The sequence below is a fragment of the Coptis chinensis genome, chromosome 2, assembly GCF_015680905.1.
Source record: "Coptis chinensis isolate HL-2020 chromosome 2, ASM1568090v1, whole genome shotgun sequence".
In the NCBI taxonomy this organism is placed as follows: domain Eukaryota; kingdom Viridiplantae; phylum Streptophyta; class Magnoliopsida; order Ranunculales; family Ranunculaceae; genus Coptis; species Coptis chinensis.
The window spans coordinates 4,070,626-4,093,361 of NC_141457.1; the positions used below are offsets into that span (position 1 = coordinate 4,070,626).

Genomic DNA, 22,736 nt, shown 5'->3' on the forward strand with positions numbered 1-22,736 from the left:
GCTTCACTCAAGCCATGAAAGACCCAGGCTGGCGCAAAGCCATGACTGAGGAATATGATGCTCTAATGAAAAATAACACTGGGGAATTGATTCCTTATCATCCATCTCTCAATTCTGTTGGCAACAAATGGGTTTTCAGAATAAAATACAAACCATGTGGTGCTATTGACAAACTCAAAGCACGCCTTGTAGCTAAAGGTTATCATCAAGAATATGGCTTCAACTATCTTGAAACCTTCAACCTAGTAGCCAAACCAAGCAACTATCAGACTCATTATTTATATTGCTCTTAATCATGAATGGCCCATTCATCAACTTGATGTTAATAATGCATTCTTACATGACCATCTCAAGGAAGATATTTACATGGTTCAACCCCTTGGTTTCACTCATCTATGTAAACTCAAAAAATCTCTATATGGCCTAAAATAAGCACCTCAGGCTTGGTATCAAGCCCTTTACACTGAACTGTTACAACTTGGATTCATTCCCTCTAAAGCAGACACTTCTTTATTCACAAGGAAAGATTCTTAGTCTCTCACTTACTTTCTAGTCTATGTTGATGATATTTTGGTGACTGGGAAGTCTACTGCTTTCATTAATCATGTGATTCATCAACTTGGTTTGAACTCTACTCCTCAGGCTATCTACATGACTCAGTCCAAGTATATTTTGAATTTATTAAAGAAGTCCCATATGGAGGGTTCCAAACCTTGCACACTCCAGTTTATGTAGGTCAGAAGCTCAACAATGTTGATGATGATCCTCTGCCAGATGTCATCGAGTATAGATCATTAGTGGGAGCTCTTCAATATCTTTGCTAGACTCGACCCGATGTTTCTTTCTCTGTGAATTAGGTTTGTCAATTCATGCATTGCCCCAAAACTACTCACTTTGCAGCTGTTAAGAGAATTATATTGCAGCTTTCTGTGATGCAGACTGGGCAGGATGCTCTGTTGATAAGAGGTCAACAAATGGTTTTTGTATCTACTTTGGATCAAATCCTATCTCATGGAGTGCAAAGAAACAGTTTACAGTCTCCAGATCATCTACTGAGTATGAGTACAGAGCTTTAGCTTACACTTGTACTGAACTTCATTGGTTATGTCAACTCTTACAAGACCTGCATGTTTTCTTATCCCAACCTCCGATTCTGTGGTGTGATAATATTGGAGCTTTAACATTGGCATCCAATCCAGTCTTCCATGCTAGAACAAAACACATTGAGATTGACTATCACTACACAAGAGAGTTTAGTCACCAGTGGAGCTCTTCTTTTAAAATATATATGTACTCAAGATCAGGTTTCAGACATCTTCACCAAAGGTCTCTCTGCAAGTCGATTCAATCTGCTGAAGTCCAAGCTTTCGGTTGCTTCACATCCTCAGCTTGAGGGGATGTAATAGTAATGATTAGTGTTTAATCAAACTGTAATAGTTATTAGTGTTTAACCAGTAATGTATGGTGATTCCTAGCTAGTGACAGATGTCAAACTTCTAGGATGAGTTAGTGAAAGAGAGGTAGGGTTTAGTTAGTATAAAAGTATGCAATACAGAAACAACAAGCAAGTCAACAGACACAAGAAATGGATATGTTACTTCTTCTTCTTCTTCTCTATTAACTGAGTCATTCATTTTATGAATCGTTTATTTATTATTATGTTTTTTTTTACCGTTGAATTTGACATTCTCTTAGTAAAGTCTGCCTTGCCAAAATCAGTGACAACGTTTTGAAAACATTGTTTTTTCATTCGTAAAAAATTTGAGCGAAAAGATCGATATCATGTTCTATAGGCCACACCAATCCAGAAAAGTCAACACAAGGGTGTACCTTGACCAATCTATTGATTTAAGTTTTAAAACGATAATAGTCATAAATCCAGATTGGCTTAGGCGCGGGGAATATGTTATTTTGTATTTAACTTCAAGGGGTAATCTCCATATTAGCCTAGCACAAAATTGAATCCTTTGGAAGTTTACTCCTAATCATACGAATGTTTTCCAGAAAAAATATCGATGGGAGGTACGTGCAATACATAGGTGCTACATTTCATTATACACATACCAGTTTCCTCTTTCAAATATTTATTAGTCTAATTTTTGCTGCAAATTATGTTTTCTCCTTTTAGCACTAGGAAGTTAATTGGTACCATAATGCCACACCTGTCTTGCTAACCTCAATGACCTGAGATTTAAACTTGAGTCCTTCTTGAATATTTAACACTTAGTTGAATTTTGTTAATGTTTAAGCTTTGTATTCTTTCTGCTATTGTTTACTAATATTGCCCCCTATCCCTCCTGGAAAACTCCATTAAATATGATAACATAAAGGCATGAGAACCGAACATACGCTATAACAGTTATTATTGTACACGTCAAATATCAGCTTAAAGTATGAATTCAACACACTCCATTGTAGACAATCAATTTTACTCATTGGGCTGACTGTACGTTGTTTAAAGCTTTCCCTAATATTCTATAGCCAGGTGTTGGTGTTATTGATGAAGCAACTGGAGTCAATGCCAAACCGACTTTATCAGAGGTGAGGAGAGGACTTGGTGGGACATTCATTTGAAAATGAGTTTATGATTCGTTGGAGCGTTCGAGGTAGGTCCTTTGGCTTGTAGATTGAGTTTCAATTGTGATTTCGTGTAATTAATTAAAATTTCCTAATTACCTAGCTAGATAAGACTCAACCAGAGCTCAACATTAGAGATCTTGATATATGTAGCTAATACTCTCTGTTGGCGTACAAAGAATCATGTCTCTTTAAGACTGTATCAATTTGACGCCCAAATTGTTTTGGAGGAAGAATAAAGGGAAAATATATGTTTTATGCCTAGATTCAATTATACTGCTTTTACTATTGATTTTAATTTTTTTTTTCGTTCTATCATTTTAATGTAGATATATTTTACATCTCGAAGTCAATGTTAGTTGTGTTACTGAATCTTTGATTTAAACAGTGACTTACTGCTTACTTCCATTAGACCATGCTCCAATCTTAACTGTTTCAATTAGTTTACTGACCAAGCAATGCTTCATGTCAAAGGATCAACTTTCTCTACTCTCTAAATTGTAACGTTTCAATGTTTTTTGAATTGCTCATTTCTTATGCTTTAGTGTACACATTACAAAAACATATGCACAGATTGATCTTTTAAAATTTTGAATGCAGTGCTCAAATCTAATGGAATGCGTTGATCAATCTGTTTTGTGAATAATGCAATGACCGTTTTCTCACCTTCACTTTGTCAAATTTTTTTCCCATACTCAAGTATGTACTTCAACAGTACTCTTTCATTGTTTTTCTTCAAAGTGTGTGTGCGTCGTGTGTTTTTAATTAATACTTTTTGTTGGTGGAGTTTGTTCACTGGGGTTTGTCATAGGCGTTCCTTCTTAAATGTGGGGTAGAATTAGATGAAATTGTTGAATTTCTCTATGAACCACAAGAATGTGACGCCCCATTCCCATTTATTTTTTGAAATTTTTCTTAAACTACAAAGAATTCTCCTATATAAACTCTTTTATTAGGTTTCTCTGTCCAAGGAATGTTAATTCCATTTGATGACTTAATGGCTTAAATGTGTAACTAAACCTTCTGTTATTTTGATGAGTTTATGACGTGTCTACTGTACTTAATATAGTAAAGATCATGCCGGAATTGAAACTTCTAACCCCATTTTTTGTTCGAACTACTTTATAGATGAGCATTGTTTGATCAATCAAATTTTGCATGTAGTTTTTTATTGAGGGTTGGTTATGACTTTTATGATATTGTTGTTTGTTTGAATAGTAAGGGTAGTTTCCAATGATATTGACTTGGCATTGAACTAAGACCACGTAGCTGGCGAACTAAAAATGACATGTTTATCATGTGAAGTTCATGCTGGTATGTTAATATATCCTATTTGTTACTGTTGAAGCTCATTATGTAATGCAAAAGTCCTGGGATTTACTGGACGGAATCTATACTAATTATCGTTAAACTGAATGGCGTGGTTCAGAGCACCTCTCCTCTTTACTCATGTGGTAAAGACTAAAGACAAAGCTTGAATAATGTTTGACAGAGTGTTCATAGGCCACACAAGTGAAAGTTAATGGTCAGCGAGGATTTTAAGTTTGCGTACACACTTGACTTATTTAGAGCAATGGTTCTCTTCTTAAGGACAGTTTAAAAAAAAAAAGAGTTAATATATGCAAATCATTTTTCTCCCAGATCATCTTCGTCTTTGCAGTTTAACATGCCTAATCTCTACACTTTGTGGCAATAAGATTGATTCTCGGTTCCGTTTGGTGTAGATTCAAGTCCTTACTCCTTACTCACGTCTTCATGTGTCTAATTTGAGAAAGGATTCGAACCACCCTAAATACTAGGACAGCGTACAACTTTATTGTGCTCTAAGTAGGGAACTAGTGAGTAAGATTCAATTTTAGATTACTAACTAGGTGTAGTTATGTCATGTAAATCCTAACGAACGTTTAAACACGCAAAATACAAAAGACGGTAAAAAACTAAGATGTTTCCTAAGATATTCAAAGAGAAAGAAGGGGTGGAGAATCAAGCTGCTACTGTGAGGTCATATTATCCTATCTTAGTATCGGATTATCACCATCTCTAAGCTGTTTGGGATTCATTATCAAACCCGAACCAGCTTGAGTGTCGATCCCTAGCGAAATGGACTCATCTCTAAGTCCATTTCCCTAGCTTAAGAAGTTGAACTGGGGTTTCATCTCTGAAATCCCATCTCAACTCCTGGACTCATAGAACTTAATCTTGTCAAATCTGGAAACAAGAAGCTAACTAAGACCAGCGTGCGCGGCTAGCCTAGGCATAGAAAGGGAGGCGCACGAGAGTCTTCCTTCACTTCCAGGCCTCAAGTTTGGCCGGGCACTACCATTTTGGGGTAGTGTGTTAGATGCGTCCTTAAGTCTAGGCAATGAATCCTACTACTAAGAAATCTATACGAACCCTTACGTGAGCATCATTAACCCTCCACCTTGGAGGGTTTTAGCTCATGATCCTTGGGTTTAAGATGAAAATTACAAAATAGATATGTAAAAGAGAGAGAGAGAAAAGATAAACAAGATATGACAACCTGTTTTTTTAACTAAGGAAGAAATAAATTTTATTCAAGACTAGAAAGTGATGTCCACCATTAACATATTACAAGCTTTCTTTCTCTAAAACCAAAAACTAAAAACTAACTAAAAATTAAAGACTAAGTATTAAAATGGAACAAGAGTCAAGAGAGTTAATGTAGTGCATCCCCCCTTGTTTGTTTTCTTCTCTATTTGAGAGAAATCTCATTTCCTCCCACGTGAAACAAAAAAATCCCATTTACTTCCCCACACAATCCAAAAACTTGACACCTTGCTTCCTTTTGATTATTAGCACCTAATCTCATTAATTACATGCAAGGTGTCACTTTGGCACCAATTATTTGCATCTTTGTCTTGACTTACATGATGAATCATCAACTCTCGCTGGCCCGCATGGTGGGTCCATATGCTGTGTCTAGTGGCGGTCCGGTCTTTTGGCATTTTTGCAACTTCATACCACTGTGTAGAGTTCGCCGCACTAATCGTCTGAGCAGCTTATGCATTCAGAGTCCTGGTTCAAGAGATATGAGCTTCGTCAGTTTGATGCTTCTGTGCACGTAATCCCGTTTATGACTAGATTCTATACTGTTTGAGTCTTTGGGCTTTAGTCCGGATTTGTTGGGATTTACATGGGCTTGATTGGAAGGCTTATGTTATGTATACTCCATATTCCGTGCTTAAATGCTGGCTTTATCATCATTTTTACATTAGTTGCTCCAACCTGCAAAAAGCACGAAGATGCGATTATTTCATGATTATTAAATACAAAATTGACCAAAATGTTACATCTCTACGGGGTTTTATAATACAGTTTTGGGTGCTTATCAATGCCCATATATTTGTATCTAGAGTTATTTTAGGGGTTTGACCCAATCTTCATATTGTTGCTAAGGAGTCTTAGTAGTTGTGTATTTTTAGGAGAAAGTCCTACTAGTAGTGGAGAGTCTGTAGTTATAAATAAAGAGCATGTAACTTAGTATTTAATTTTTCACTTCAACATCCATAATATTATTTCTGTTTTCATTGAGTAATAAACCGTTGTGTTTTTATTGTTGTTTTATCATCTTCTTCAGTACTTGATTTATGTCAACCACTAATTGTGATGTGTCGCTTCGAGTAGTATAATGACTTATTGACTTATGCAAGTTGACGACCCACACAATTGTGTTACCTTCTGATGGTGGTTGTTGACTTGTTGTATCTGATATAAGTTTTTCTTGTTCTAAAATTAGAGATGCAATTTATATAGGACTAACCCAGACCCAGTGCACAAGGCTCTACTCTCTAGCCAGTGCAAGGCCTTAGGAGGGTAATAGTAGTGATCTTATATAGGATAGGTAGTAAAAGTTAACACCAGCTGCAGAGAGGTTAATTGCTTCCAGACTCAAGCCCATGATTTCCAACTCATGTACAATTGCACCAAGGCCAGCGCGCCCTTAATTAAGATGATTAAATGTAGATTATATACTTATATTCTCCAGTCACCTTATTGCATGTGTAGAGTTGAGCCTTTGAGAATTGAAGTGATGTTTCTTTCCTACATCTCAAGGTGTAAAGGACATCCCACCAGTCACGTGATGTGCACAAGACTCACATGGAACGACTTTTTTAATATAACACGACCCAGATATACGGGTACTCTTCTCACTCGCTATATCAGAAGACTCACATACTCAGTAGCCCTAGTGACTCATCACTCGACCGCACCTCGTGACGTCATCACATGCTACTATCATCATTACTAACTTTATCCTTAAGCCTCTTTCCCACTATAATACATGTACCATATATTATAGCCATCTACCATCATTATGGAAGACACCATCATTACACCCTATGCCAACTCAGATAAACCTAAATGCCTACAGCTACTATCTGTGTGCCCCTCATAGACACATGTCATTCATCTCGACCACACATCTGTACTCATCAGTACACGTGTTGCATCCGATGCACACTCCTAATGCCTATAAAAGCCACCCTTCAAGAAGTACGTGTGGCTTGATTCCAGTCTTGTCGATTAATCCTAACATGAGTTACTAACTCTCATCCCATTATTTTTTCTCAATATACAAACTGAATACGTAGGCATCTTCATCCACATGAAGATCAGCCATTGACAACAAACAAAACCATCCCCTTCTCATTATCATAACCTAAGAGCTAAGCCTTAACTTAGTGTAAATTTAGACATTTACATTTGGTGATGTCTGTGGTTGATTCCTTGAGAATTCGACAACTCACTTAGCTTTACCCCAGCGATCAACTTCTCTCCTTCACTTTCCTGATGGAAATTGACCCACCTCCCCCCACCACCGCTGAACTTGCGGATCAGCTACGATCGTTACAGGAACAATATGATGCCTTTAAGGCTACTCACCCTGATCCACTTGCAACTAGTTCTAAAGCAGGCAATCAGGTTGAAGCTGCCACCTTAGCTATTGCTCCATGTCTCCTTGCCATCACTGACCTGCATGGAAGTAAAGATATGTCCCAAGCTTATGCACACCCTCTAAAAATTCGATGATTCACCCCTCAACACTAAAGACATTCAAGAGACTGCTGCCCCTCTACACTTCCAGCAACCCAAGTTCACGATGTACACTTCCAAGTTCCATTTGTCATTTTGAGCACATCAAAAGCTTTCTCCAGCATCTGACGATGTACACTCACCTAGATGGATTACTGTGCCGCATCTTCCCATCCACCTTTAAAGGTCCAGCTCTTAAATGGTTCTTCGACCTGCCTGCCACCTCCATTGCTAACTTCTCTTCCTTCAAAACCCTTTTTGCCAAGGAATTCTATCATAATCGTGCCAAACAACGTACCCACAACGGCCACCATCTTCAAAACCCATAAGCAACCCTCTAAACCACTCGAGTCTTACCTCCAACACTTAAAGAAAGCTGTTTTGTCACTCGACCACACTCTGCCCCCCCCCCGAGTCGATCATCATCATCGCTTTCAGAAATGGCCTGACCCCCACTTCTCCACTTAGTCGTTCTTTGCTGCGAGGCGACTTAACCACTTTGAGTGATCTCTATAAAAATGTGGACAAGTGCATCAAGGAAGAGAGTGGCCTCACCGCACTCGCAGAACGAACCGAGCATGTTGATACTATATCAGATCATGAACCCCGACCCAAGCGCCCCTGGGACCCTGACAGTGATTTTTATACCAGTCCGTGCGCCCCCACGCTCTTCACTAGTTCCTCGCGTGTACACACCTCTTAATCGACCTTTGTCCTACATCTACAACCACTTCAAGAACACCAACTGGTCTAAACCTTATGTTCGACCCATACAAGAAATTCCATGACATTCGGTCCCATCCCACCGACCACATCACCTGATTTAAAATCATCTCAAGCCTTTCTGTGCCATTTGGGTCAGTTTATAAGACAAATGTAATATATATATATAACACAAGATGTTGTACTAGCCAAACATGGATGCCTTGGGGTTACCTTTTTCTTTGCAGCCATTAATGTTTTAGGTAGCTGCTACGTACTGTCTGTTGTTTCTGCATATTTGTTTTCCTCGAATTGACAAGTTTCTTTCTTTCTTTCTTTTAATATAACTATTACTATTGTTGTTGTGAATAGGACAATGTAGAAACAATGTTATCCACAACAAATAGATCAATCCTACACAAAGATCGATCCTTCTTACTAGATAAGACTTCAACACCCTCCAAGTAATATCCCAACACTTCTCAATATCAAATAACAAGCATATAAAGTAAAACAATTAATGTAAAGGAAGAACAAACCACAAGACGAGATATATCGTGGTTCAGCAATTTGCCTACGTCTACACTACGAGTTCCAAGCTTTACTAGATGTCCAGAGTAACAGATTACAAGATCTCTCAATTCACTCACAAAGAATGAACACTCAACTCACAAAGAATTGCTCCTTTATAATCTCTCTATTTCTTGGTTTTGGTTAGGTTAAGTTTTTACAGAAAAAACTTATATTTATACCCTTTTTTAGTTTCTTGGTGAAGCCTTCAAAATTTGATTCCCCATGTACCCTTTTTTAGCCCTTACATGGGTGGCAGAAATTTGGACATCATTTCAGGTTCTTGATCAGATCTTTCAAGAGTTATTTGTTTATAGTATATTACTAAAGGACTAATAGAGTTGGAATAGTTGAAGAAAAGCATGAACTCATGGTGCTTCTTGAAATGGAAGCTAACATTTTGACTATGGACAGGTAAGCGTTATGTTTTCAACTTTGGAGAAGATTGCACAAACGAACCCAAAATATGCTGATATTGTGCTTTCAGAAAACTATGCTACCTTCCAGAATAGGTAGTATACGAAGTTAGCTTTTGCTTTTCTTTCTTAGCAAGTAAGTTTTACATGAATGAAGAAAAAGACTGGAAAAACAAACTAAGGGGAGTGAGGGGACGTGCAGCACCCTAAGTAGATTTAGGTAAGAAATCTATAGGTTGTTGAGGTTGATATATAATACTTTTAGAAAAGTAGTGTCTGCTAGCTTATAATTCTGATTCCTGCATCCAACAAGCACTGATTTGAAGTTATTACATGCAGCCTGTATGACCTAGCTAATGTTGTGCTCACACTAGCAAAGTTCTACCACCAGGCAAGCGAATCGTATGAACAAGCATGTACTCGACATATCAATATGATCATATACTTTGTAAGTGTGATCTCTGGCTTTCTTTATATGTGAGATCTTGCGTCTGTGTTAGTTTGAGCTTCCAGTAAACTTGCTTTGATTGCCTGGATATTCTTTTGTGTGTATGAATTTTAAACTTGAAATTTTCAGCAATTCGAAAAGCTCTTCCAGTTTGGTTGAAAAATTGAGGACTTGATGTACACAATCACACCAGAGGAGGTTTGCTTGTTTATTTCTCATGATGATATATGTTTGTTTCTTTCCTGAACTTACTTCAATATGCTATTGCTAATGTGGATCCCATCACTATTTATTGTGACTTTGTTCTCCATAATCGATGGGCACTATAATGGCAAACTTGTTTTTTCCTAGGTGTCTATTTTCTGTCTTGATTCGTTCCAAACAGTGGTGGTGGTATTAGTAAATAAAAACGACTAAAAAGGGTATCGAAATTTACAAGTTTTGACAATATGGGGACTAAATTTTTTTTTTCGGTCAAATTGAGGACCAAATTTTTTAATTTTTCCAATATGGAGACTAGTTACACATGTAGTCTAAATTTCTCGCATGGTGTTTCATAATTCACAAGTTACATACATTGTTATACACTTTCTTATCAAAGTATACCCATGCTACAACCTCATGACCATCGAAATTAATTCGAATTGTGAAACACCGTGTGAGAATTTTAAATGTCATGTTACACATGTCCCCACATTGCAAAAATTAAAAAGTTTGGTCCCCAATTTGACCGAAAAAAAAAAATTTAGTTCCCGTATTGTCAAAACTTGTAAAGTTCAATACCCTTTTTAATCGTTTTTCGTTTAGTAAAACATTGATGTGGCTTGGGTTGAATTTCAATGAATTAGAGAGTGGAGACTACTTTAGTAGACCTTTTTTAATTGGTAGAATAAAATGGTTAGAAAAATAGAAATAAAACTCAGAAATAGAAAATGATGTAACACAAAGGCCGAAGCAACTTTGAATAAATTACACCATTAAGATTGTAGAGAAAAAGACATATGTTTCTCTCTGGTGTGAGGGGCACGACCCGCGCTCTATTTATGCCTGGAGAAGGCGCGCCCCGCGCTCGACTTTGGCTTGCCGAGGGCGCGACCTGCGCTCCATCGTATTTCAACATGAATTCACTGTTTTGAAAGTTTTTTTTTGAAACAGTATAAATATAGGTTTTTTCTGTAGAAACCTAACTTAACCAAAACCAAGAAAGAGAGAGATTATAAGAGAGCAATTCTTTGTGAGTTGAGTGTTCATTCTTTGTGAGTGAATTGAGAGACTTGTAATCTGTTACTCAGGACATCTAGTAAAGCTTGGAACTCGTAGTGTGGACGTAGGCAAATTGCCAAACCACGATATATCTCGTATTGTGGTTTGTTCTTCTTTTACATTAATTGTTTTATTTTATATGCTTGTTATTTGATATTGAGAAGTGTTGTGATATTGCTTGGAGGGTGTTGAAGTCTTGTCTAATGAGAAGGATCGATCCTTGTGTAGGATTGATCTATTTGTTGTGGGTAACATTGTTTCCGCATTGTTCTATTCATAACAATTGGTATCGGAGCGTAGGTATATGACCTAGGATTTTGAGTTTAGTGCTCGAAATTTGTGTATACAAGGTGTTCGATTAAATTCGGAAGTGAAAGTGTTTTTTTGGTTATTGTGTGTAACTTGAAAGATGGCTTCCAAGATGTCAAACGCAAGGTTTGAAGTAGAGAAGTTTAATGGGAAGAATAACTTTGAGATTTGGCAAGTCTAAGTAAAGGACATCCTCATCCAACAAGGTTTGCACAAGGCTTTAAAGGAGATTAAATCTAAGGTGGCGAGTATGAGTAATGATGATTGGGAAGAGTTCGACCTTCAGGCTTGTTCATCAATCTGGTTATGTCTTGCTAATGATGTCATGTATAGTGTGATGGGAGAAAATACCGCTGTCGGTATTTGGCTCAAACTAGAGTCTATGTATATGACCAAGAGCATGACGAACAAGATGTACCTTAAGAAGCGTCTTTATTGGTACATGATGGTGGATGGTTCAACGATGCAAGAGCACGTTAGTGAATTCCGTCAACGTCTAGCGGATTATTTGAATGTTGGCATGAAGATGGATGATGAGGATCAAGCGGCATGTTTAATATTCTCCTTGCCAGAAAGCTATGAGCATCTAATGACTACATTTATGAACAGAGAAGACGTTGATCTTGACGAAGTTCAGAGTGCACTTCTTTCTTATGAGTTGATGAAGAAGACATGTATAGAGAATAGCATTAATGCAGGTCAGGGGTTAGTGGCAAGAGGAAGGTCACATGAAAAGGCTTCTTCAAGTAATGAGAAGCCAAGAGCATGACAAACAAGATGTACCTTAAGAAGCATCTTTATTGGTACATGATGGTGGATGGTTCAACGATGCAAGAGCACGTTAGTGAATTCCGTCAACGTCTAGCGGATTATTTGAATGTTGGCATGAAGATGGATGATGAGGATCAAGCGACATGTTTAATAATCTCCTTGCCAGAAAGGTATGAGCATCTAATGACTACATTTATGAACAGAGAAGACGTTGATCTTGACGAAGTTCAGAGTGCACTTCTTTCTTATGAGTTGATGAAGAAGACATGTATAGAGAATAACATTAATGCAGGTCAGGGGTTAGTGGAAAGAGGAAGGTCACATGAGAAGGCTTCTTCAAGTAATGAGAAGTCTAGGTCCAAGTCAAAAAAGCCTTTGACACATGTGAAGTGCTACAATTGCGATGAAAAGGGACATAATGCAAGTAATTGTCCTCACCCGAAGAAAGAGAACAAGAGAGATGGTAAGAAGAAAGGTAAGGCAAAAATTGAGGCAAGTTATGCTTCAGGCTCTGAAAGGGACGAGTTGAGTCTCTGTGTGTCCACACAAGACTATATGGCCGAAAGGTGGATTCTTGATTCCAGATGTTCCTACCATATGTGCCCTAATAGAAAGTGGTTTACTTCTTATGAGAGCATTAATGGTGGTTCCATTTTGATGGGTAGTGACGTTGCTTGTAAGACGGTAGGAATTGGAACTATACGGGTCAAGATCCATGATGGTATAGTGAGGACTTTAATTGATGTGAGGCATGTTCCTGAGCTAAAGAAAAACCTTATTTCTCTTGGTACCTTGGATTCCAAAGGTCACAAGTTTGTGGGCGAAGGTGGAGTCCTAAAGATTGTCAGTGGCTCTTTAACTGTTATGAAGGGTCAAAGACATGGAACCTTGTATACTTTGATGGGTAGTACGGTGGTAGGCAATATAGCAGTGGTTGCATGTAGTGATGATTCTGAATGCACTAAGATGTGGCATATGCGACTAGGGCATATGAGTGAAAAAGGTTTGTCTGAGTTGTGCAAGCGAGGGTTCTTGAAGGACTTGAAGAAGCCAAGTATGGGGTTCTGTGAGCATTGCGTCTATAGGAAGCAGTGAAGAGTCAAGTTCAAGTCAAGCAAGCACACGACAACAGGCATCCTTAACTATGTGCATATAGATGTTTGGGGACCCTCCAGAGTAGCTTCAAAGGGAGGTAACCGTTATTATGTCTCATTCATTGATGATCATACCCGCTATGTGTGGGTGTATATGATTAAAACGAAAGATGAAGTGTTTGAGACATTTAAGAAGTGGAAGGCAAGGGTTGAGAATCGTACATATAGGAAGGTAAAGACACTACGGTTTGACAATGGTACTGAGTATACCTATGGGCCTTTTCAAGAGTTTTGTGCGCAACATGGAATTGCTAGACACTGGATAGTCAGGGGCACGCCTCAGCAGAATGGAATGGCAGAGAGGATGAATAGAACCTTGCTTGAAAGAGCGAGATATTTGTTGTCTAATGCCAGTCTAGGCAAAGAGTATTGGGCAGATGTAGTGTCCATGGCGTGTTACCTGTATAATAGGTCACCAGTTCCAGCTATAGATTACAAGACACCTTATAAGGTGTGGTCAGGTAACCCAGCTGATTATAGTATTTTGCGAGTGTTTGGATCGACTGCTTACTACCATGTGAGGGGAGAGCAAACTAGATCCTAGAGCTAAGAAAGCCATATTCTTAGGCTTCACAAATTGGGTAAAGGGATACATATTGTGGTGTCTAGAAGACCACAAGTTCCTGGTCAGTAGAGATGTTACGTTTGATGAGACTTTCGTGTTATCTTTCAGTAAGCCGGAAAAAGTTGGGCATAATGGTGAATCTATAGAAGTTTAAGCCACTGAGCTTGAGTTGTCTGATGCAGCAGATGACTGGTTGGTTCATGATGAGGTACCAAATCATGGAACCACACAGCAACAGGAAGAAGAGCAAAAGAATCCGCAACTTGAATTGGCTGACCCTAGGCCAAAGAGACAAGTTAAAGAAGTGCACAAGTATGGGAACGAGAAGCCAATGAAACACTATGGTCAGGTAGATTTAGTGGCATATGCACTGAATATCGAAGATGATGAGCCAGATAGCTTCAAAGAGGCTGTTAGAGATGTTCATTATAGAGATTGGTTGGTTGCTATGCAAGAAGAGATGGAGTCTCTTGATAAAAATCACACATGTGACCTAGTTTTATTGCCAAAGGGAAAAAGGACTATCGGCAGTAAATGAGTGTTCAAAAAGAAAGATGTCCTTTCTAAGTCCGACAGTACTGGGTACAAGGCAAGAGTAGTAGCAAAGAGTTTTTCACAGAAGAAAGGAGTCGACTACAATGAGGTATTTTCCCCGGTGGTCAAACATACTTCCATTCGTGTGTTATTGAGTTTAGTTGCTCACTTCGACTTGGTGTTAGAGCAACTTGATGTTAAAACTGTTTTCTTGCATGGGGACTTGGAGGAAGAGATCTATATGAGACAACCTGAAAGGTTTGTTGTTACTGAGAAAGAAGATCATGTCTGTAAATTGAATCGGTTACTGTATGGGTAAAGCAATCACCCAGGCAATGGTACAAGCGCTTTGACACATTCATGATGCAACATGAGTACACGCGAAGTAAGTATGACTGTTGTGTTTACTTTCATAGGCTTCGTGGTAATGACTTCATCTATCTCCTGCTTTATGTGGATGACATGCTTATTGCTTCCAAAAGCATGGTGGAGATAGACAAGTTGAAATCTCAACTTAGCTCTGAGTTTGAGATGAAAGACTTAGGTGAAGCCAAGAAGATATTGGGCATGGAGATTGACAGAGATAGGAAGAAGCGACGAATAGTTATATCTCAGAAGAAATATCTTCAGAAAGTAATTTCTTGTTTTGGTATGGAGAATACAAAGTCAGTTTCTACTCCTTTGGCTGGGCATTTTAGGCTTTCAGCTAAGTTCTTTCCTAGTTCGGTGGAGGAACAAAAGCATATGGATAATGTTCCTTATGCAAGTGCTGTGGGCAGTTTGATGTATGTTATGGTGTGAACATGCCCAGACATTTCACAGGCAGTTAGTGTTGTAAGCAGGTATATGGCAAATCCTGGGAAGCATCATTGGGAGGCAGTGAAATGGGTACTAAGGTACTTGAAGGGTACCTTGGATGTGGGATTAGTTTATGGTGGAGGCACTTGTTATGTCAGTGGGTATGTGGATTCAGATTATGCATGTGAACTAGATAGACGACGATCGACTACTGGTTATGTGTTTATGATGCATGGTGCACCGGTTAGTTGGAGGTCTATGCTACAGGCTACAGTTGCTCTATCTACTACTGAGGCAGAGTATATGGCAGTGGCAAAGGTAGTGAAAGAGGCACTATGGCTTCGAGGTCTTCTAGATGATATGGGTATTCAGCAAAACAATGTTGCTTTGTATTGTGATAGTCAGAGTGCTATTCATTTGGCGAAGAACTAGGTTCATCATGCTCGGACCAAGCATATTGATGTCCATTATCACTTTATATGGGATGTCGTTGAGGATGGTGATGTAGCACTTGAGAAAGTGGACACCCATGACAACCCTGCTGATATGTTGAGAAAGGTTGTCACCGGAGTTAAGTTCTAACACTGTTTGGACTTGCTCCAAATCCTACATGCTTGAATGAGCCCTTTGTGGGCATGGCCCTTCGGGGCAGTTGACTGCGAGTCTTCCTTACTGGATGTGTTCTTGCTAGATGTGTTCGGCTCGGTTTTATTTGTTAAAACCTCACCGAGGTGGAGAATGTAGAGAAAAAGACATATTTTTCTCTTTGGTGTGAAGGGCGCGACCCGTGCTCTATTTATGCCTGGAGAAGGCGCACCCCGCGCTCATGCCTTGGTCGACCTCCAGATGATTAGGCGCAACCCGCGCTCCACCGTATTTTAGCATGAATTCACTGTTTTAGAAGTTTTTTTTTTGAAACAGTATAAATATAGGTTTTTTCTGTAAAAACCTAACTTAACCAAAACCAAGAAAGAGAGAGATTGTAAGAGAGTAATTCTTTGTGAGTGAATTGAGAGACTTGTAATCTGTTACTCCGGACATCTAGTAAAGCTTGGAACTCACAGTGTGGATGTAGGCAAATTGCCGAACCACGATATATCTCGTCTTGTGGTTTGTTCTTCTTTTACATTAATTGTTTTACTTTATATGCTTGTTATTTGATATTGAGAAGTGTTGGGATATTGCTTGGAGGGTGTTGAAGTCTTGTCTAATGAGAATGATCGATCCTTGTGTAGGATTGATCTATTTGTTGTGGGTAACGTTGTTTCTGTATTGTTCTATTCACAACAAAGATAATTGAAATAAATAAGCAAAAGTAGGGTTTGAAGAGAAAACGAATTTTGCTCTTCATTGAATAAAACATTAAAGCTAACATGTTTCTAGTTAAAATGGTTTATATAGAACCATTACTAATTATAATCCTAGTTCTAATTTCAAATCAATTAGGAAACTTGTGAATAACCTAGTAAATCTAGAGTTTAATAGATGTAACTAATTTTAGGAACTTTCCATGTTCATGCATCAATATCTCCCGCTTGAAAAAAACTCGTCCTTGAGTTTGGAGTTACAAAAATCCACCGATGTAAAAAAGCTTTACATAATCATATATGTCCAAAACGTTCTTGCATTTAGCATTACCTCACGAAGGAACTATAGGCTTCTGCAGACCTGGGTTGTTTAGCATTACCTCATTGCTTCAGGATATGAGGAGTATCCCCATTCGCCCAGTCATTCAAGTACTGTTTGAATGATGCTCTGAGCCTATCACTCATGTTGAAACTCTTTCGTCTTTTTTTAATATGAAATAATTTACTGACTGAATTCTGTGGCTTACTATTTCTTTAATGCTCTTTAGATCCCTTTCCAGCTTGGACTATCCAAAATCCAGTTTATCTGGGGTAAGTCAGAGAAAATATGCTTCAGAGCTTCTTGTCATATCCTGAATTTGCATCCATTGAGTTTTATGGCTTTTGTGTTACAGGTTGATAAGTCTATCAGTGCTATGTATAGAAAATTACAAAAGAATCTAACTTCGGATGAGTTGCTACCATCTTTATGGGATAAATGCAAGGTACAATTATCTACTTCCTCTCGTGTGTATGAGGATGCATTGATTTGTGTTTTAAATGTATTATCCTGCTTAAGTCGTTGTGTTCTTCCATGTCGAATATGAGCTGTTTTTTCCCCCTGGTTTCTGGGGTAATACTGTTGACAACTGTGGTTTAGGGATTTGCTATATAGAGTGGCTAATCTAACATGCAAGATGTAAGGAAAACATGTCTATAATTGACTTTTCTATATATTGCAGAAGGAGTTTCTGGATAAGTATGAAAGCTTTACGCAACTGGCACTACAAAACTAATGACCTCCGCCAACGGACTACAACAGTCGGGAAAGAGATTACCCAACGGCCTGAAGAAGTCGGAGAGCCGTTGGAAAATGGCCAGTCAGGTTAGCCTACTTACTATTTTTGACTGTCGGAATAGGCCGTTGGCTAAAATATGCTACGCCGACGGGTGTGTGACGGCTATTAACCATTAGAATGTACCCACTGTCTAGGGTCGTGGGCAAAATTTCCACTGCTCTGAACCATCGGAAAGTTACCTATGCCGATTGTCTCTGTTGGACGCCAAAGCTGTTTCGGGACCACATGGAAATTGGTATGTAGCCGTCGGTAAAGAATGTTCCTGTGGACTTAATCCATCGGAAGAGTTATTTTTTTTTTAATTTAAACAAAATATATTTATTTTCCCTCTGCTCACATCAAAATAAGAGCCCTGTACAACATAACAAAAACTCTTTAACCCCTAAAATTGCATTGTGAGCACCTTGACTAGATAAACATGTAGAAATGACTCAAGAAGATAAAGCTTACAAATTCGTTTAGTACACCATTGAAACGGGTAAAAACAAGGAGCAAAATTGTTTTAAAGCTTACAAATACTAACACCATATATTGTCTACTAAACCTTTCACTACACAAGCACAACCAGTTCCCACTATTGTTCTTACTCTTGTTGAAGCACCGAGAGTAGCTTAAGATGAAGTTGCTGATTTTAGGTATGCAATGAGATCGGCACGTTCATGAGCCTTCTTAAATCCATGAAAAACCATATTTGTTTTAGGAATGTACTACAAAACAGAAGAGATATAAATCTTTGTTAAGAAGAGATATTTGTGTCAAATCCAAACATCATATTATGTTCAAGCAAAGACAATTTAATATTTCAAAGCTTTGAGTTTAATTGTTTATACAAATGATAAAATGTATACAACTACTCACCATCTTTGGGTTGAGCAGATGACATTCATGCAAGGTCGCCCCATTTTACATCCATGTTTTTGTTTGCAACGGATAATATAGCTAGTCCTAGGAAATCAGACTAGTATATATACGTGTTAGCTCTTCCTAGTATGCAAGGGTCATTTTCACCATATATAAGCAACAACATTACACTGTAGTTGTGAAAAACGATTTATTGTAATGTTTTCAAGAAATTGATAGAAAATAGTAGTCATAACTTGAGATGTAATCTTTCCAAGACATTGATAGCAAATAACAGTAATACCTTAAACTCTTTAAGGACTTAACCACGAACATCCACCTCATGGGTTGGTAATGGGAACTGCAGAAGCTTCTGAAAAGGAAAACAATGGCCAATAAACAACCTTTACATGATAAACTGGGTTTATTTATTGATTTTTTGTGGATTTACCTCAGTAGAACAATCCCCCCAAAAAAATGCACTCATGCGAGGCAGCCCATAACATCCGACAACTAGTAGTCCCAGTCGCGCCTGATAATTCATGGCAACCAAACGGCCTAGCGCCAAGCGACCAAGGTAACCACCAGAAAACTTTACAATATCTACGACATTCTCCATGAGCACATATTTTGGCTTCAAGTTGTAACGCCCTCCAACTTGATATAACCTAGCTCGCCACTCTAGGAGATATTAAGCTGGAAAGCACTCGCTTACTTGAGTGTATCTACAATTGCCAGAACAATCAAGCAAATGGTATACATATAATGGAATCAAAACAATAATCTAAGACACACACAATAACATAATAGATTTAAAACAAAGTATACATTTATAAACAACAAAAGACACTATTGTCTTCCATATAATACATGACTACAACTCCAGCAAAACGTTTACCAACCCAAACCATATTTACACAAAAAGAACTATAGACAACCCCTAATCTACAACTTCAACACTTTTGGGACTCACGGCACTCCGTCATCCATCTATAACAAATTCCCCTGAAAAAGAAATAAAACAACAAACATAAGCCAGAAGCTCATGTAAGTGATAACCTACTGCCAATACTTACCTTAAGCAGACAAAAGTCTCAATAGTAATAACAAAGCCCAAAACATATAAAAAGTGAATAGATAGTATCATGCCTCATAAATAGGTCTTAACCTCAACAAACAATAGCATAGCTTCAATTAAATAACCACAATGCAATAAAATTAAACCTATCATCCACACATACTAAATTTTTATATATATATATATATATATATATATATTTTCAAGGACCACACTTGCAGCCTCCAATGAGGTAATGCCCTATGGCCTCGCAAGTGGCAAACAATAATATACACCCTCATGAAAATATTACAAAGCTTTCAAGGGTCATTTGCGCCCTATGGCCTCACAAGCGGTCCTCTTCCCCCCTGAAAGTTGAGAATTACAGCCCTGCAGGCGCACACACAAGTACCTTCCACTAAACCATATATACCATAATCACATTTTACCATATAACCTTAGCATATATTCATATAGCCAATATATCCAGGATAAGGAACCAATTCCATCCATTAAATCATCTGCCATAATTCTTTCACTACACGTAACATCACACTAAGATATATCAATACCCAAATATCACTTCTGACGGCGTATCAACCTTCCGTCATATCATACACAAGGGAAACATTCACTGAACCATTTATATAAGAACAATAGGTAACAAGGTTAGTGAAATACCTAAAATCAATGAGCATGTAGAATAGAAATCAATTAAACTATCATAAAGACTAACTCGAAATACCTAAAACCATCCCTTACTACATCCAAATAAATTAATTGGTTTGGTATACCTCTATTAACCATTCATCTATCTAAAGTAAGAATTGTAAGTAAGAAATCACTTACCTTAAGCAGCATAGTTATGGACAGCCTAAAATAGTGAGAAATCCATCTCTAATAGCTCCCAAAGCCAACCCATGATAGCTACAACCTTTTGTTTTCTTTAAGTGGTCGGTACTAAGTCGGTAAAAGAAGAGAAAAAGAACTCTCTCGAACAGTGAAGAATTCTAAGTTTTAATTCTATTCCACTTATGGGCCAAGTTAGTCCTACATAGGTCATGGGTAGCTCACATATCAAAACAGATTAACAAAAGAAAATGAAACTAATTATTACTCTAATCATTATATTAAATACACATACAAACAGAATAAAAATGGGGTTTCACACAAGTACTGGATGATGTCCATGAAAACAACAAGTTGGTTGTTCTTCAGATCCTCTAAAGGGTTATCCTGGTTGCGGAAACAGTTGAATCCACTAATACCTTGGCAGGGAGGGCCACCACATATGACATGAACTTTACCCTTTAAAAGATAAAATTTAAAAATAAATAAATAAACATCTTACTAAATACAGCTTAAGAATAAATGTGTTACACCACCATTTAAGGAACAGAAATGATATAAACTATTCTCTTAAAAAAAGGAAAAGGAAAAGATAACCTATTGGTAAAGGCAAGATGCTTGAGTAGTTACAAACTCCCATAATTTTCCCTCACAGTTTCTATAGCAAAAGTATGAACAACTGTAAGTACATACACATGTGTAAGAATTAAAAAAAAAAAAAAAAAAGTTAAATATATAAGGTGTAGCAAACCCAAGGTTCTCTATCGGCTTCTATGAGTCATACTCTTGAGTATAGCGCTTCCAGGAAACCTGAATTCAATTGTACAATAGTAACTTAAGTGAATATAAAACTTAGTGTCGTATCTAAAATTCCAAGGAAACTACTAACATACGGTATTTAGCCAAGTCAAAGCTTTTGTTGAATTAAAGATGCAGAAGAAACTAAAGAATGGGTAGGTTCAAAATCGCCTTTCGTAAATTCCACAATACTAACATACGGTATTTATACAGTGTCGTACACAGCTTATACATTGTCGTATATATAGTGTCGTGCACAACTTATACATTGTCGTATATAAGCTTATACATTATAGTATATAAACTTTCTCTGTTATATAGTGTCGTGCACAACTTATACAGTGTCATATATAAGCTGCTGAGGAACAGGTTGTTCAAGACACTATATATAAGCTGCCTTCAAACATGTCCGTTAAAGAGAAAGCCTGAACAAAGCAATACTTCACATTCAATTGAAAAAACCATTTCACATTCAGTTCAAAATAACTTGCAACAAAATAATAAGTGAAACCACCATTTCACATTCACCTGGTTTATGATTGTTCTATGGCTCAGAAGTTCTGGGGCATTGCCACTATGATTAACATCATTCACACCATCTCCTGCAACTTTTTCACTAGCAATTTCATGTCCGTGTTCTATAAAACCAGAAAACATAAGCAGAGTAAGCAAAAACCAAATAAATAATTAATAATTTAAAATCTCATGAACTAACAGAGACAAGTACACTTCCCTTTTCCCTCCTCCTTTATCCGGGCTTGGGACTAGCAATGCAAACTTGACAATAGTTTGCACTGGCGGAGTTAAAGGGGTTGGTAAAAATATAGCTTATAACAAAATTATAATAATGCAACGTCCATTAAAAACATTACAATACATAAAACACCAAAAGTTCATGGTTTACATATTTTACTTACTACATTGGACTACAAAATCCAACCAAAGACTTAAGTGCATAGACTTATGCAGTATGAACTTTAATGTGAACACGTTCTTACTTACACAAAATATCAAAAACCTATTTATTTGGATGGGAATCCAAATGTGTCAGAACTTCACCAATATATTAGAACATCAACAATTCTTTGGGCCAAATAACACTTCCTTGAGCAATCTCGCCAAGCTTTGATTTCCACGCATCATGAGAAAGTGGAAGTGCAGCAGTTCCGTCATAAATAACATTGACATAAACCTTAAAGTTCCCTCCTCTAATCTCCTATCACCAAACTCAATAGTAGGATCAACATCTTGGAAAATACCCCTAGCCACAACTCGGAGTGGCCAACCACCACGCAAGTCACATTCTTTACCAATGAATTCATTCACAACCTGAAATTAAAAAGAGTTGTCAATCTTTGCAACATCAAAGTGGTGATCATACCATTTATTGTATAACGTGCATGACTAGAACATGGCGATGAAACATCAAGCATAGAGGTTTCATAAAGGCTTTCAAAACAGTTGTGTTCTCTAGAATTGAAGCCTGAAGCACATCTACCTTTTGCTCAAGACTTGTATTTTTCTCCATCAAAGCAATATTTTGTTGCATCACAGGTTTCATCTTCTTTAGCGTTGTTTTGCACACCCCTTCCCTCAGGCCTCGAA

At 37.7% G+C, this 22,736-nt stretch overlaps 2 long non-coding RNA genes across 2 annotated transcripts; both read left to right on the top strand.

Annotated features, from left to right (window-relative positions):
* The first annotated feature begins 9,662 nt into the window (after window positions 1-9,662).
* LOC147514442 (uncharacterized) lies at window positions 9,663-17,046 on the top strand. The gene is made up of 3 exons (XR_015213209.1): window positions 9,663-9,768; window positions 9,898-9,966; window positions 17,018-17,046. It is a non-coding gene; the product is annotated as an uncharacterized LOC147514442 (long non-coding RNA).
* On the top strand, window positions 17,042-17,510 carry LOC147514443 (uncharacterized). Its single transcript, XR_015213210.1, has 3 exons — window positions 17,042-17,060; window positions 17,144-17,233; window positions 17,471-17,510. It is a non-coding gene; the product is annotated as an uncharacterized LOC147514443 (long non-coding RNA).
* The last annotated feature ends 5,226 nt before the right edge of the window (window positions 17,511-22,736 follow it).